This window comes from Balaenoptera borealis, assembly GCF_965194805.1.
Source record: "Balaenoptera borealis genome assembly, contig: HAP1_SCAFFOLD_980, whole genome shotgun sequence".
Taxonomy (NCBI): Eukaryota; Metazoa; Chordata; class Mammalia; order Artiodactyla; family Balaenopteridae; genus Balaenoptera; species Balaenoptera borealis.
Window position 1 is genome coordinate 119,707 of NW_028123229.1, and position 14,634 is coordinate 134,340.

At 32.1% G+C, this 14,634-nt stretch overlaps 1 long non-coding RNA gene across 1 annotated transcript; it reads left to right on the forward strand.

The window, feature by feature from the left end:
• The first annotated feature begins 987 nt into the window (after positions 1–987).
• Positions 988–12,925, forward strand: LOC309621769. Its single transcript, XR_014240264.1, has 4 exons — positions 988–1,559; positions 2,420–2,570; positions 8,390–8,488; positions 12,244–12,925. It is a non-coding gene; the product is annotated as an uncharacterized lncRNA (long non-coding RNA).
• The last annotated feature ends 1,709 nt before the right edge of the window (positions 12,926–14,634 follow it).

Here is a 14,634-nt window from a genome sequence, read left to right on the forward strand (position 1 = left end):
AATGGTTATGTTCAGAAATCACTTTATACTTTTCACTATTTTATATCATATTCAGGAAAAATATCTAGAAAGGTAATGTGTCTCTTCAGCCTACTAAGTACATTCAGGGAAATCATTTGAATATTATGGAGGAAAGTAACATTCTGCATGAGACACTGAGTGGTAGCGAGGTGAGACTGGTGAAATATAGATTCTATATTTGTACCTCTGTATAAAAATTGTAGTGTGCATGCTATTGAAAATTGTATTTGTGTATATTTTATGTGATGGATGTTTTTTAAGAACGTTGGGAATGCTGGGAATATCCAGAGATGAAATAAATTTGGGAGGATTTAACCCTAGGAATGCAAGGTTGATTTATGTTCTAAAATTAATGAATTTAATACCACATATTAAAAAATAAAATAAAATGTAATTCATGATGAAAAATCTCAACAGGTACTTTCAAAATCCCAAATAAGTTATTGTCATGACATTTTATAAGGAAAGATTTTAAAGAGTACTAATTATAAAGAAACTATTTGGAAAGATTTGCTATTAATGATGAAACATTATGTCACAATTTGTTCAAGAACAACCTCTGAAAGAATAGTTGACCTTCCCTAAAAAGTTGAAGAACCTGGTAACCATTATAAAATACGGGGAGTTCATAGTCACTAAGTGAGGTTAATGCCAAGGAACAAGGAAATATGTGTTTGTGATATTGTTCCCAATTTACACGAAATGAGAGTGAACTATTTATTACATCTGTATTTAAAATACATGATTTCTTTTGCAAATCTAATTGAGGTTAACAAATAGTTATCTTTTTTTAAAAAAAGAGTTATATAAATATATAATAGCTGAACCCAATAAAGGGGGGGTGATGATGGCAACATCCAAGGATGAATCATTCATCTGAGAAGTAAAGTTTTAAAGAAATGAGAGAAATGGAAATAACAAAGTGTACAAATGGTAAACAGACAGACATCAAGGAGCCCATGCAGGAAAACGTTCATCTTCTTATCAAGTCAATTCTAACTGCTGCCACTATCTTCAGTTCCTTCTACTGATCTCTAATTACTCACTAAGAAACCATAACTCTTATGTGCTCTAGCCTCTTTAAATTGTGGATTCTAGTATTGGTATTGCAATGCTATGTGGCAAAGCTAGTATGAAAATTTTGCATAAAATGGCTACATTGAATCTTGAATAAAAGGAACAATTCTTATTCTATACTCATGGGACTCTTCCCCCAGTTGAGCATTACATTTTGTTGCATCCAAGATTCAAACAAAAATCCTCACAAAGACAGATATAATTTTATCATAAATATTTACACGTTTCAAATTGATGGACATTAGCCACTCCATTTATCTTGCAGTTTCCTTGTAAATGAAGTCCATCCAGTGTCTACATCTTATTGAGAAAAATCTGTGAAGCTAATGCAGAAAGAAGAATCCAAATAGACCAAAATAAATGTTCCCATCCTGAGCCAAGAAAAAAAAAAAAAAAGAAAGAAAGAAACCATAACTTCCTTTCTCAGCTGGATTCTAAGCTTCTTATGTGCCTTTTTCATGGTAGGTCCTCTGGATTGTAAAACAACAGTTTGTAAATAAAAACAAAACAAAACAAAGACCTCCACAAGAGTATCAAATTTTCTATTCATATTCAGTTTTAATTTTCAGAAAAGAAAGAATTATGTTTTACTAATATTTAGTATTTAACTTTAATTCAAGTTTATAATTTATAAATGAATGCATGCTATTCATTTATTTAAAATTTAATGTGTGCATCGTATACATAGCCTTTGAATACTTTCCAATTTGTATAATTATTTTGTCTATGTTACAGTACTAAAATTATTTTGAAGAATAACTTTCTGAATGTTTTTACAATATAATTTACTAATGACAAATTCTTCACCATGATATTCAATTGTGAACAATGAACAGAAAAATTTAACAGGAATCAGACTTAATATTCTTAGTGCTTAACTGAACTTTGGAGTACTATGTGCTAATTTTCTTATGTCGTAACTCCTGAAAGCCTGTTTGACACTGCTAATGTCAAATGCACATTATGTCTACTATCAAAATAATATCAATTCATTCATATTTCTCTTTAATTTAAACGTTTGGTTCTGGCATGTACGTAAGCAAATACCAAATTATCTTCGTGCAGAGTTTATAAAGGGAACAGAAATAAATTGACAAAATAGACTGACAAAAAATCAGTCATTAATTCACATATTGTAGTAAGTATCTTTCTTTTTTTAAAATTATTTATTTATTTATTTATTTATTTATTTATGTATTTATTTTTTGGGCTTCTTTGGGTCTTCATTACTGTGCACGGGCTTTCTCTAGTTGCACCGAGCAGGGGCTACTCTTCCCTGCGGTATGCGGATTTCTTATTGTGGTGGCTCCTTTTGTTGCAGAGCACGGGTTCTAGGCACACCGGCTTCAGTAGTTGTGGCGCACGGGCTTAGCTGCTCCATGGCATATGGGATCTTCCCGGATCAAGGATCGAACCCGTGTCCCCTGCATTGGCAGGCAGATTCTTAACCACTGTGCCACCAGGGAAGTCCAGTAAGTATCTTTCATAGTCCTTCAATGTAAGTAATTTTCATACTCCTTTAATGTCTGAATGTCAACTATTTTCAGCTAAATGATATTCTACCTGTAAATGAACTAACAAATAACACTGATGTAAGGTAGAACCAGTTAACATTTTTAGTATATGAAACTTGAATCAAATATTTGAAACTTTTGACAAAATTGGAAACTAGGCAAAAATGGATCTGTTAGTATCAATGCTTCCATTATTAAAAGTATTTGTTTCCATTGTAAGTAAAAATGAGTGTTGTTGAGAGGATTACTAGCAGTACACCCAAGGTTGAGGCTTGTGCTTATTTATCTCAGATTCCCCAGGCCAACACTGCCAAGTTCATGCTTATTTGTGAACTTGGATGTATAGAATTATTAACAAAGTTTATTTCCTAAACTTCTTTGGAATTATTGCTGAAAAACCTTCAGAATGCACCTCACAACACTGATAGTATTTAATAGCATGATAACTTATCTCCATTTCTCCTGAAACTGTCTTTCAAATGATTATGAGTTCTACTGAATAAAAACTGTCTTATTTATTTACCTCATCAAATACAGCCACATAAGTGATCTCAACTTCATATTATACCATGCAATCTCAATATTTTTCTTATAGTTCCTCACTTGTATACCTGTCTTTCCCAGCTGGAATCTAAGCTTTGTATGTACTTTTCCATGGTAGGTCCTCTGGATTCTAGAGCAATGGTCTATGAATAAAAAACTTGAGTTCTTCTATTCATATGTCATTTTACTTGTAAGGAAAGAAAGAATTAAGTTTTACTAATATTTACTAATATTTCATATATAAATTAACTGCAAGTTTATAATTCATAAATTGATGTATACTATTTATTTTTATTTATAAAACAGAAAAATAAAATTTTACTATGTAATTCATGATTTTAAAACTTTGGAAAATACTGTTCTGGAACACAAGACACTTGAAAATATGTTGTATTTATCTTGAAACATGGATGTTTAGTTAAGTGTTTGACATAGTAGGTCTATAATAAATATCTGTTGAATAAATTCAATTTATTGTGATGTTACTTCAAAAATATAAAGATAGCTGTTCTCAAATAAATTACTTGCTTTCCTCTTTTATTTTGATTACTTTTATTATAAAATAAATATAGAAAACATTAAATGAAATTTTAAAACAAGAAATAAAATCATCCAAACAAAGCCAATCCTTTCATTTTTGTTTTTGCTGCAGTCCTAGTGTATGTACTTTAAACACAGTTGTAATCAAATTGTACATATAATTTAGTGTTCTGCTTAATATCCATTTTCTATACCACAGCAGGTCTCTTTTGTTGTTGTTATTTCCCTACAGTTTATATCAATATAATATAATATAATGCCACAATCTCCCCCTGTGAATTTTTCTGTTCACATCACTTATTGTCAAATATGTCTAATTTTCTAAACTGTACACAGCTTTGCACCAGTGCCATTTATTTCCATCACATAATTAGACCACTGCAGCCACAATGTATACTATTAAACACAGTTTTAATGTTGAAAGTTGATCAAACTCTAGCTCTTGGACTACAGTTTTGCAACCAAGTGCCTGACTCTTGTATTCATGAAGAACACTATTCATATTCATCAATGCATTTCTGAGAGATCACAAGTCCAAATGTCCCAGGGTCTGGGGAATAAAATAAATTAGTGAAATATTCAAGCTCGACAAAGACCACTATTCACACCCTATTAATAATCAGCATGTTCAAAAAATATGAGTCTGTGTAAACTGTGGCTCAGAGCGGGCCCTAACTAAATGGTGTATCTGCTCTGCAGCTTCAGTGACTCTTTCCCATATGGTCAGGCTGGCCAGTGCGGCCAGATCTTCCGCGTTTTTATATATTATTATTTGTTTTGTTATGCAGTACAGAATTCCAAATTCTATGTGAATTCTCCAAGTTGTTAAATGTTGGCAAAGACTTATTAAAGCCCTATATCATAGACCAAATAAAGTATGTTCAGTTTTTGAGAGCTCTGATATAGGCTAATAATTTGTTGCAAAGGTACACGTGTTGTTAAATAAGTTTAAAAAATAAAAATAATAAAATTACACATGTTAATAACATACTGGTTTTAATGCTAAACTTAGTAAAAGTGAAAATTCTATTATAGGTAATCTGATCAGTCTCTTTTTTTTTTAATAGACTTTTACTTTAAGTATTTATTTATTTATTTATGGCTGCGTTGGGTCTTCGTTTCTGTGCGAGGGTTTCTCTAGTTGTGGCGAGCGGGGGCCACTCTTCATCGCGGTGCGCGGGCCTCTTACTATCGCGGCCTCTCTTGTTGCGGAGCACAGGCTCCAGACGCGCAGGCTCAGTAATTGTGGCTCACGGGCCTAGCTGCTCCGCGGCACGTGGGATCTTCCCAGACCAGGGCTCGAACCCGTGTCCCCTGCATTGGCAGGCAGACTCTCAACCACTACGCCACCAGGGAAGCCCCTGATCAGTCTCTTTTATTTTACATATATACATGGAAATCCAAAAATTTTAGCTGATTTACCTCAAGGTGACAGGACTAGGTAACAACAACTATCATCAGTACCAAGAACACTTTCTCTCTCTCTCTCTTTCTCTAATTTGGTTAAAACGTTGAACAAGTTCAAAGGATTAAAAAAAATTTCACTTTGTATTATATTAGTAACTATAGTAGAATGAAATTTAGATTCCATGTAACTTTATTCCAAATCACATGAAATTTCAAATTAACCAATTAACAAGAGAAAATGAAACAAATAATACTAGATTTCACAAAACAACTTTATGACTGTATCAGTAGTTTACTGTAGAGTTGACAGAATCCCTTTCAACACTCACATATATATGCGTCTATTAATGCAGCTAAAACAAATATAATCATGAACTGAGAAAGCTCTAAAGAGGCACAGGAAGTTGGATTTAACCTCTGTATCTCCCTGTTTGACCAAGGACAAATCATTTACCTTGGCTAATCTAAAATTTCTTCATGCATAGGAAAGTCCTAAAAACCCAATTTATACTCTTTTTAGAGAAATCAGAAATTCATAGGCTCTTAAGAAAATAAATAATCCAAAGCTATTACTGGCTTCTGATAAATCTGGAAACTCAAAAAATGTCATCAAAATTCAACTGTGCTTCCCCATCTCTCTGCTTGGCTTTCTTTGTTGGTTCTGTGGGTAGATCCCATGCTTCATTATGACCACAGGACTGCTTCCAGGTTTACAATACATAAAACCCAAGAGTAAAATTTTTTTCAAAAATTCTAACAAAAGTCCTAGAATAGCTTTGTTCATGGCTTTAGTTTTGTTCCCACTCTACAACCAATCTCCATGGGAGTGTGATCTCCCCAGCTGGGTACAGCTGGAAGGTATGGCCATCAGTGAAATGGGATAATGTCAGCAACACCTGAACCAGTGAGCAAAGAGTGTGGACAGAGTAATTCATAATCAAAGCCCAGCAAATTCTTGAAAAGAGGAAATGGATATGAGACAAGAAAACCAACATACAAACTCTTCAACATTAAACATTGTTTTGAAAATATTACGTAAGTAAAGTTATATATAGTATGAAGAAAATAGTCATTCCTCTTTAAATAGTAAGTAATTCTGAATGTGAGATTACTTCTATATTATCAACAGCAAGAACAGATGTACATGTGTGCATCTATACATAAGTGAAGTAAAAAATGATACAAGGATATATATTCAGCATTTGCTTAATAGCAACTGAAAATGAAAATATTTTTGTCATTTTTTTAAACTAAACTTGATGCTTAAATTGATTTTGATGGGCAGAAAGACATTTATGACAAGAAGCAATTCTTTACAACCAAATTGATGTCAGTGGATAAAAAAGAGAAAAGATATAAATATGTAACATTTCTATCACACATAAAAAAGTGTCCTATCAAATAAATATCTACATGATACATTTCCTCTGTAATGTACCTACTCATTTTGGGTTTCAATTTTAATTTAGGCAATTATAATAGGTATTTATGTTTGACTATTTTGTTATGTAGTTGCTTAAACAAAATTTAGAACTTTAATGAAAACGTCAGTCTTTAATTATTACCTAATAAATCCCTACCATTTCTCCAGATGTACTGGTCTTTGATTAGATATTTTACTCCTGACTTGCTTTTAAATAAGTTGATTGTAAATAAAGAGAAAAATATAATCAGTTATCTGCAAATAATGATCAAAATTAAAAGCATGGTATATTAATGTAGTATTATTTGTTTGTAAGATGTTAAAATTTATACAATGCTCTAAGCTAAATAATTCATCAGTATTTTAAAGAGAATAAATGAAAGTTAAGTAATCAGATTATTTTGTGCAAAGATCACTTTTAATCAGCATCAATTGCATTCTTTAGCAGTTACATTATATATATATAAAATCATTGCATTATTATAATATATATATAATTATATATTATATGTAATTCAAATAATGCATGTATTTGGGGTCCAAACTCCTACTCAAGTAAAATCACATTATTACCATTTTTTGAAAATCAAATTATCTACTTATATAGTATGTGATTTTATAATGATCACAAATTATCTAAATGGAAATGTAATTTGAAAGATGCAAAATTACCTGTGAAATATATTACTTCTTTGATAAATTATTGTGATTAACTGTGATTATTTTCTTAACTCTTCAGCTGCTCTGTGTTATCCTAATTCATTATACAGAAATTAACTTATATAAATTTCTTGAAAATTTTCAGTAAAAATCAATATTATTATTATCATCTCTGTACATTTTTCTAGTTTCATAGTTTCTTAAACTAATGGTTAGAATTTAATATACTCCATAAGATATTATTCTAAATTCCTTAATATTTTTCTTTCTCTATTTCATAACTATTTATTGGAAAATTGTTATATACCACATATAATTCTGCTTTAAAAAAACTTCCCTTTGTGAACTAAAATAAGACCTAGATAAGCACATGTCTAATTGCCATATCCCCTACATTTTCATCTGTCTTGTCCTTGAATTTTTAGGCAGTGATAAATTAGGTGTGTGACTCAGATGGAGTCCATCACATTCAGTTAGTAATAATCTATCACAGAGCTCAAGTAACAAGAAACATGTGGAAATAATTCTGATCATTAATGTCAATTTACAGGGCTTTACTTTGTAAACATGGAAAGATAATTTAATTTCTACCTCTCTCAATGTTATTTGAAAGTTATAGTCTAATCAGTTTGTTGGTCTCTAATGATATATAGACATAGATTTTACGTATTGCTACCATATATATATATATATACACACACAATTTCTAATATATTATGTGTCTTTATATCTTTGTGTATGTGTCTGTTTAATAGGTGGATTTGCAAAATAAAAGTAGACTATTTTATCCTAAATCTATGGGAAGAGATGATTTACTCCGCCACCAATCAATGAAGAAAAAAGTAAAGAAATATCATAGAACATATTGGAAGAAACTTTGCTTTTTGCTTTTCATGTGTACAGCCAAAATTGAAAGTTACTATTTAAGATTCACCTTTAAAGTGATATTTTTTAATGGTGTTACAAATTTAATTTTAGTGATAATGCAATATGGACTGATGTGTGTGTCCCCCTACAATTCATATATTGAAGCCTTAACCCCCAGAGTGGCTGTATTTGGAGATGGGACTCTAATGAAGTAATTAAGGTTAAATGAGATCTTAAGGGTGGGGTCCTCATCTGATGGATTAGTCTCCTTATAAGATGACATGCCAGAGAGCTTGCCCTCCTCCCTCTCATTCTCTCTCTCTCTCTCTGAACACAGGCACTGAGGAAAGTATATGTGAGGACATAGCCAGAAGTACAAGCCAGGAAGAGAGCCCTCACAAAACACTAAATTGGCTGGATTCTATCTTCCAGAACTGTGAGTAAATAGATTTCTGTTGTTTAAGCCATCCAGTTTGTGATATTTTGTTATGGCATGCTGAGCAGACTAATATATAGTTTTAATGCCATTATGTTTTAGCAATATTTTCTGTTAGTGTAATATTAAGTCAATGATACATTGAGATTTTATTATATATAATCTAGCCAAGATGTAATGAGAGCCTGTGCTAAAACAGTTCAGTGGAAAGCAGATGAAGGGGCAGATATATTAAGAACATAGATATCTACAAAATCTGTTTCTGGATTTGGAATGGAAGGCAAAAGATTATAAAATGGTAGAAGATTAGGTTTGTTATTAGAATGCACGTTGTTATAAAATCATATACTACCCACCCCCAAAACGAAGAAAAGACAGAGAAGGATTATAAGAAAACATGTTTATTGTGTAAATGTTCAAGTTTTCTGGATTAACCTTTCTGGATCCTCTTTAAGGCTAACCCCTTCACCATGCACAGGTTTCATTGAAAATTATAAACATAAAAAAGAGAATAATTAGAAAGAGAAAGGAAACAAGGAATAAATGAAATTCACAGTGAATAATGTGATTCACTGAATAATTTTAAAATTTACTGAAGTTTCTTGAGAGCAGAATTAGGCCTTGAAGAAAACTTCAGGCACAATAGATTATATGTTGAATAACTTTAAACACTAAAGATCAATAAACTTGAAATCAGAGTAAAAGTGACCATCCAAACTGATGTACAGATTGAAAAAACCTGAAACTGAAAAGGAACAGACCTCCTGTGACCTGTAGGACAAAAATGTTTTGCGTATTAAATTTGTAATTGAAGTCTCAGAAAAAGAAGGAAGGGAGAGTAAGAAGAGTATAAAATAATACTTAGGATATTTGTTTAGGAGTTTCTCCTATGCACTAACCTTATGACTCAGTATTACCATTTCTGGTTATTAACCCATGAGAAATGAAAAGAACACCAGTGGGTTCTTAAATAATGTTCATAACAGCTTTATTAATAGCCCTCAACTAGAAATCACCCAAATTTTCAACAACTGGAAATGAATACTAATTATGGTGTATCCATTAAATGTAACAGCATTCCTTACTTGGTCTACAGTAACAATCTTGTAATCATTTTCCCTTATTCCAATCTTTCCTTATATTTTCCTTAGGTGCCAATCAGAGTAAAGTGTCCACATGTAAATGAAATATGTCAATTCTCCAGTGAAAACTTTCCATTTTATTTTTGCTTCTCATCACACTGAAAATACCACTGAAAATCTATAGTCATAATGCAGTGGTTGTAATTGATTTGGCCCTGGGATCACCAATCTGAATGTGTCCCCTACTCATCATTTATTGTTGATCAGGCATTGAAATGGAACCTAAGACATCAAATACATTTTCCTTATAGGTGCTAAAACAATAGTGATTAATCCAAGTTATTACCTTTTTCGTGTTCACAAGCTATTATTTATTTACCTTATGATTCATTAGTTTTATTCATTTTGGAAATTTTTTAAAATGTAAATTTTAAAGATATTTTCAAATTCAATTTGCTATTTTAATAGAGCATAACTCTGTTGGTTTTCTATATCTGTTAAAACAAATTAACCAGATTTGGTGGGTTCAAACAACAGTAATTTATGCTTCAGAGTTCTTGAGGCCAGAAGCCCAAAATTAGTTTCCCTTGGCCAAAATTAAGGTGTAGGCACTCCCTCCAGAGACTTTAGCAGATAATTTGATTTTTTCCTCTTCCGAATTCTGGCTGCTCGTGGAATTCCTTTGCTTGTGGCTCTATCATCCCAATCTTCAAGGCTGGCACCTTCAACTCTCACTCTACTCTGTCTTCACACAGCCTTCTCCTCTGTGTTTTTCAGATCTTCAACTGTCTCTCTTTCATAAAGATATATATCATTGCATTTAGGGCCCACTCAGATAATCTAGAATAATCTTCCCACCTCAAGATCCTTAACTTAATCATATCTGCAAGACCTTTTTTTTTTCCAAATAAGGTGACATTCATGGGTTCCACAGATTAGTCTACGAATATCTTTGGGGGGGGATTTTTTTTAGTTTACCACAATAAATAATCATTAATTTATCAAATATCTTAGTATTGACATCTGTAAATATATGTGGTGTGTACATTAAAATACCCAGAAGATTGATTTTTACTACCACAATAAACACAAACACTATTCTACAACTTTCAAATCATTGCCAAAAAGGAGAAATATATTTATTTTTATTGACGTTTAGCATATATTTTTTATTCTGCTGAGTGGTCCATTAAGTTATTTTTATATCTTTTTTATGCACTGTACTTAGTTACTTAGAACCACATTGTGGCAGGAAACAAACAAAAAAGTCCAATGAGAATTTAGAAGATCTTGGGACCAAATAAAACAATTACTGTGAAGACGTGTTATACATAAAGTACTATGCAGATGCTATTTATTATTACATTTACCCAATAATAGCCACCTTGGACTTGTGACTAGATCACTCTAAATATGAGTTTTTACATTACTTTGCTACATAACAAACCTCTGAAATGTAATGACGTATAACAACATTTTATCTTCTCACAATTTGTGGTTATCAGTTTGGCCTGGGCCTAGTTGGGTGGTTCTTCAGCGGGTCTCCTGTGGTCACTCACGAAACTACAATCACTAGGAGGCTCAACTTGGGCTGGATGGTAATGATGGCCTTACTTATAGTACTGGTGATTTTGCTACTGGCCAAATGTTTTCAGGAGACCAACCCAGGCATCTTCATATGGTGGCCAGATTCAAAAAGCAACAGGAAAAAAGGACATGTCCCACTGTGCAGGCACTTTTCAAGCCACAGCTCACATTATATATTTCAACTCCCAAATGGTGAAATCATATCACATGGTGTCGACCATAGTCAATGTCCAGGCATTGTATCTAGGGATGCAGACATCCTTGGGTATCATTACTGATACAGTTCTCCCAATTCATCCATTACAAAATTTTATGCAGAGTGAGTATAAGTACTTTTTTATTATATATCAGTGATCAAGGAGAATCATTTCTTGTTATTAAGGAAAAGATTTTAAGTCTTTCAAAATACCCAGCATACTAGTGTCTACAACTCCATAACTAAAACTTTATTACTTTGTCTTAAGCTAAACAGGTGCTTTATCGACCTCTTTAAAATTCAAACTGTCACTGAAGAAAATAATGTTTTCAATAAAAAATATTTCCACTATGAAAGAGTTTCTCAGACAATCTTCTTGACACACGAGTAAAGAAACACACAACATAGGTGTATAAGACTAAAGAGTTGCAATGCTATCATCTATCATGCTCTCTTCATAGACTAACCAAGCAATTTCTTGTCTGAATATTCTTGTCGAAATGCACTGCTTTGTTTACTTTTCTTCCAACTTATTGAAACTTTGATTTAAGGACAAAGACAAAAGTCAGACAGTTGGCTATTTTATTTATTCTTCTAAAATTTGATTTATTTTTTTATTAGTAGATATAACGCTGAGATTGTAACAGAAAGAACAAACCTGACTCCATATTGGATCTATTCCTTTAGCTCCAACCTTTGTGCTCTGTTGCCTGTGCTTAGTCAAGCTGCCTCTGCACCTTTGTCTCGTCAATCAGTAAATAGCCTGAAATATACAAGATAGCCCTTTCTCAATGTTCTGCCTCTGGGGCTTGACATTTAAAGTATAATACTTTTCCTTAATATAGAGATAGAAAGTTGCAGCACAGAAAATAACTTTTGTCTTGTTGAAGGTTTACAGGAACATTGTGACCAGACATATGTGGACAATTGCAAGAACAAAGGATTATCACATCCTCTCCAGGATCTGGCTGGCATGGAAATGACTGAGACAACCAGTCACACACACACACCCCCCATTAGTATAAAAGAAGCCTGAATTTTAACTCTGGTAGGAGGGTTCTTTGGAACATCAGTCCACCATCTTCTCAGTCTGCTTGCTTTCCAAATAAAGTCACCATTCTGTGTCCCAACACCTCCTCTCTCAACTTATTGCCCTGTCCTGAGGTGAGCAGTACCAGCTTGGACTCAGTAACAAGACGCTACTATTCATATCATATTCTGAATGGAAGGCTCACAGAAACTATATGTAATAAGGTAAAAAAAAAAAAAAAAAAGGTGCAGAGCTAAAATTTAACTGAAAGTAGAAGCCCATTAATTGTACAACTATATAATTTATAAATAATAATTTTGTTGCAAGAGGCTTACAATTTACTTTCTACAGAGTCTAAGGAGATGTACTATGCACAGGGGAAGACATACAATTGATCAATTCATCCTAAGATAAAGCATTGATAGGCATTCTCCCTCTCTGAAGTCTCCAAACTTAGGGAGTACCAGTTTTATATATTTATTTGACATGTATATATATTTGATTATATATTTATAAATTTGATTTAATTTTCCAGAAATCAGGGAATGTGAATGCTTTAATAACCTTTATTTCTCCAGTGTGTAGCATGATGTCTAGCCAGAGTACATAATCCATAAATATTTGTTCTATGAATAAATGAATTCTGAATAATAAGAAAAATAAAGATGTCACCTAATTTGATAATATGTTGAAAAACTGTGAAAATTGAAAAAAATTATTAAATTGAAACATTATTGCACTGCTATAGATTATTTTTAAATGATTGCTATAGATTATTTTAAATTATAGATTATTTTGAAATGAACTTGGCATCTGGTTAGATAAGCAAGTTCCTCGTTTTATACAACTACTATGAAAAGCCAATTTGCTGATGCAGACTGTAACAATTTACTATGAATCCCAGAATAAAGTTGTTTTTAAATGTTCTAGTGACATGTATTAAGTAATCAAAAGACCAGACCCTGATAGTGGGGAAAAGGAAGAGGATTATATTAAAACATGCTTTAATGCCACATTTTCCCCTTTGTGGTAAGTTAAAGGAAAAGCACTTGGGCCTATATTAATTATGATGTTTTTGGTGGAGGTGTGAGTACTTCTAAAACTATAGGCAATATTTTTTCAAAATTCCTTATAATCTATCTGTTCTGTTCATATAAACCCATATGAAAACAAATATAAGCATAAATTTCTCCCACATAGGTTTTTTACTGAATGGTGCAAATTAGATACCCAATTAATAATATTTCTTGAAAGGATAAATGAATGACAGCTAAAGCACCCTATAGAATATAATCAAGTATTATTATTGCTCAGAGTTACTAGAAAATCTTGGCAACTTGATAATAAGCAAAAGAAAACAAAAGATAAATAAATCAGTTTGTATGAAGTAAAAGTATTATAAAAAGTATAGTAACCTGGCACTGTACAATTGACACTACTGAAAATTGCGTAAATACTTCCTAAAAGATAAGAGACAAGGGAAGAAAAGTGGGTGAGAGTCTGTAAAACAAAGATCATTAATAGTTACTTTATAAATAAATAAGCAACAAAGATATATTGTACAGCACAGGGAAATATAGCCATTATTTTGTAATAACTTTAAATGGACTATAATCTGTAAAAATATTGAATCACTATGTTGTAAACCTGAAACCAATGTAATATTGTAAATCAAGTATACTTCAATAAAACAAAATAGTTACACTATAAAATTGGAAACTTGATTTTCTTCTGAGATATGTAGGGGAAAGTGTGGTGTGTGGCAGTGATTGGAAACGAACCTGGCAGATAACTTTAAAACAACTTCCATACGGAATGGAAAACGAAATAGTCTAGAGATAAGCCAAAGATTATCGAGCTTAGGTATGTCAAGGGGAGACAAAGAAATGATATGGAAAGAGCTTAACCATTGAAGTCAGTCTAACAAAATGTCCATATCAGGGTTCTGAAATTATTAGCTTTGAGACAATGGGAAATTATATAACTTCTCAGTGCCTCAGTTTTCACATTTGAAAAAAATTAAAGGTTCAAGTGTTATTACTAGGAAATTGATGAAAATGCATTTTCCTTTTGAGTGAGCTTCAAGGTGAATCATGATGTGTGTGTTGCAATAAGAAAAAGGTTTACTTTTCCAATATTCTGATCTTCTTTAAAATCTTTTACTTTTCTAATATTCTGATTTTCTTTAATATTAGAATTCTTTTGAGAGAATGGTCCATTCAGAAGTCAGGCATCTTTGATATTGAAATGA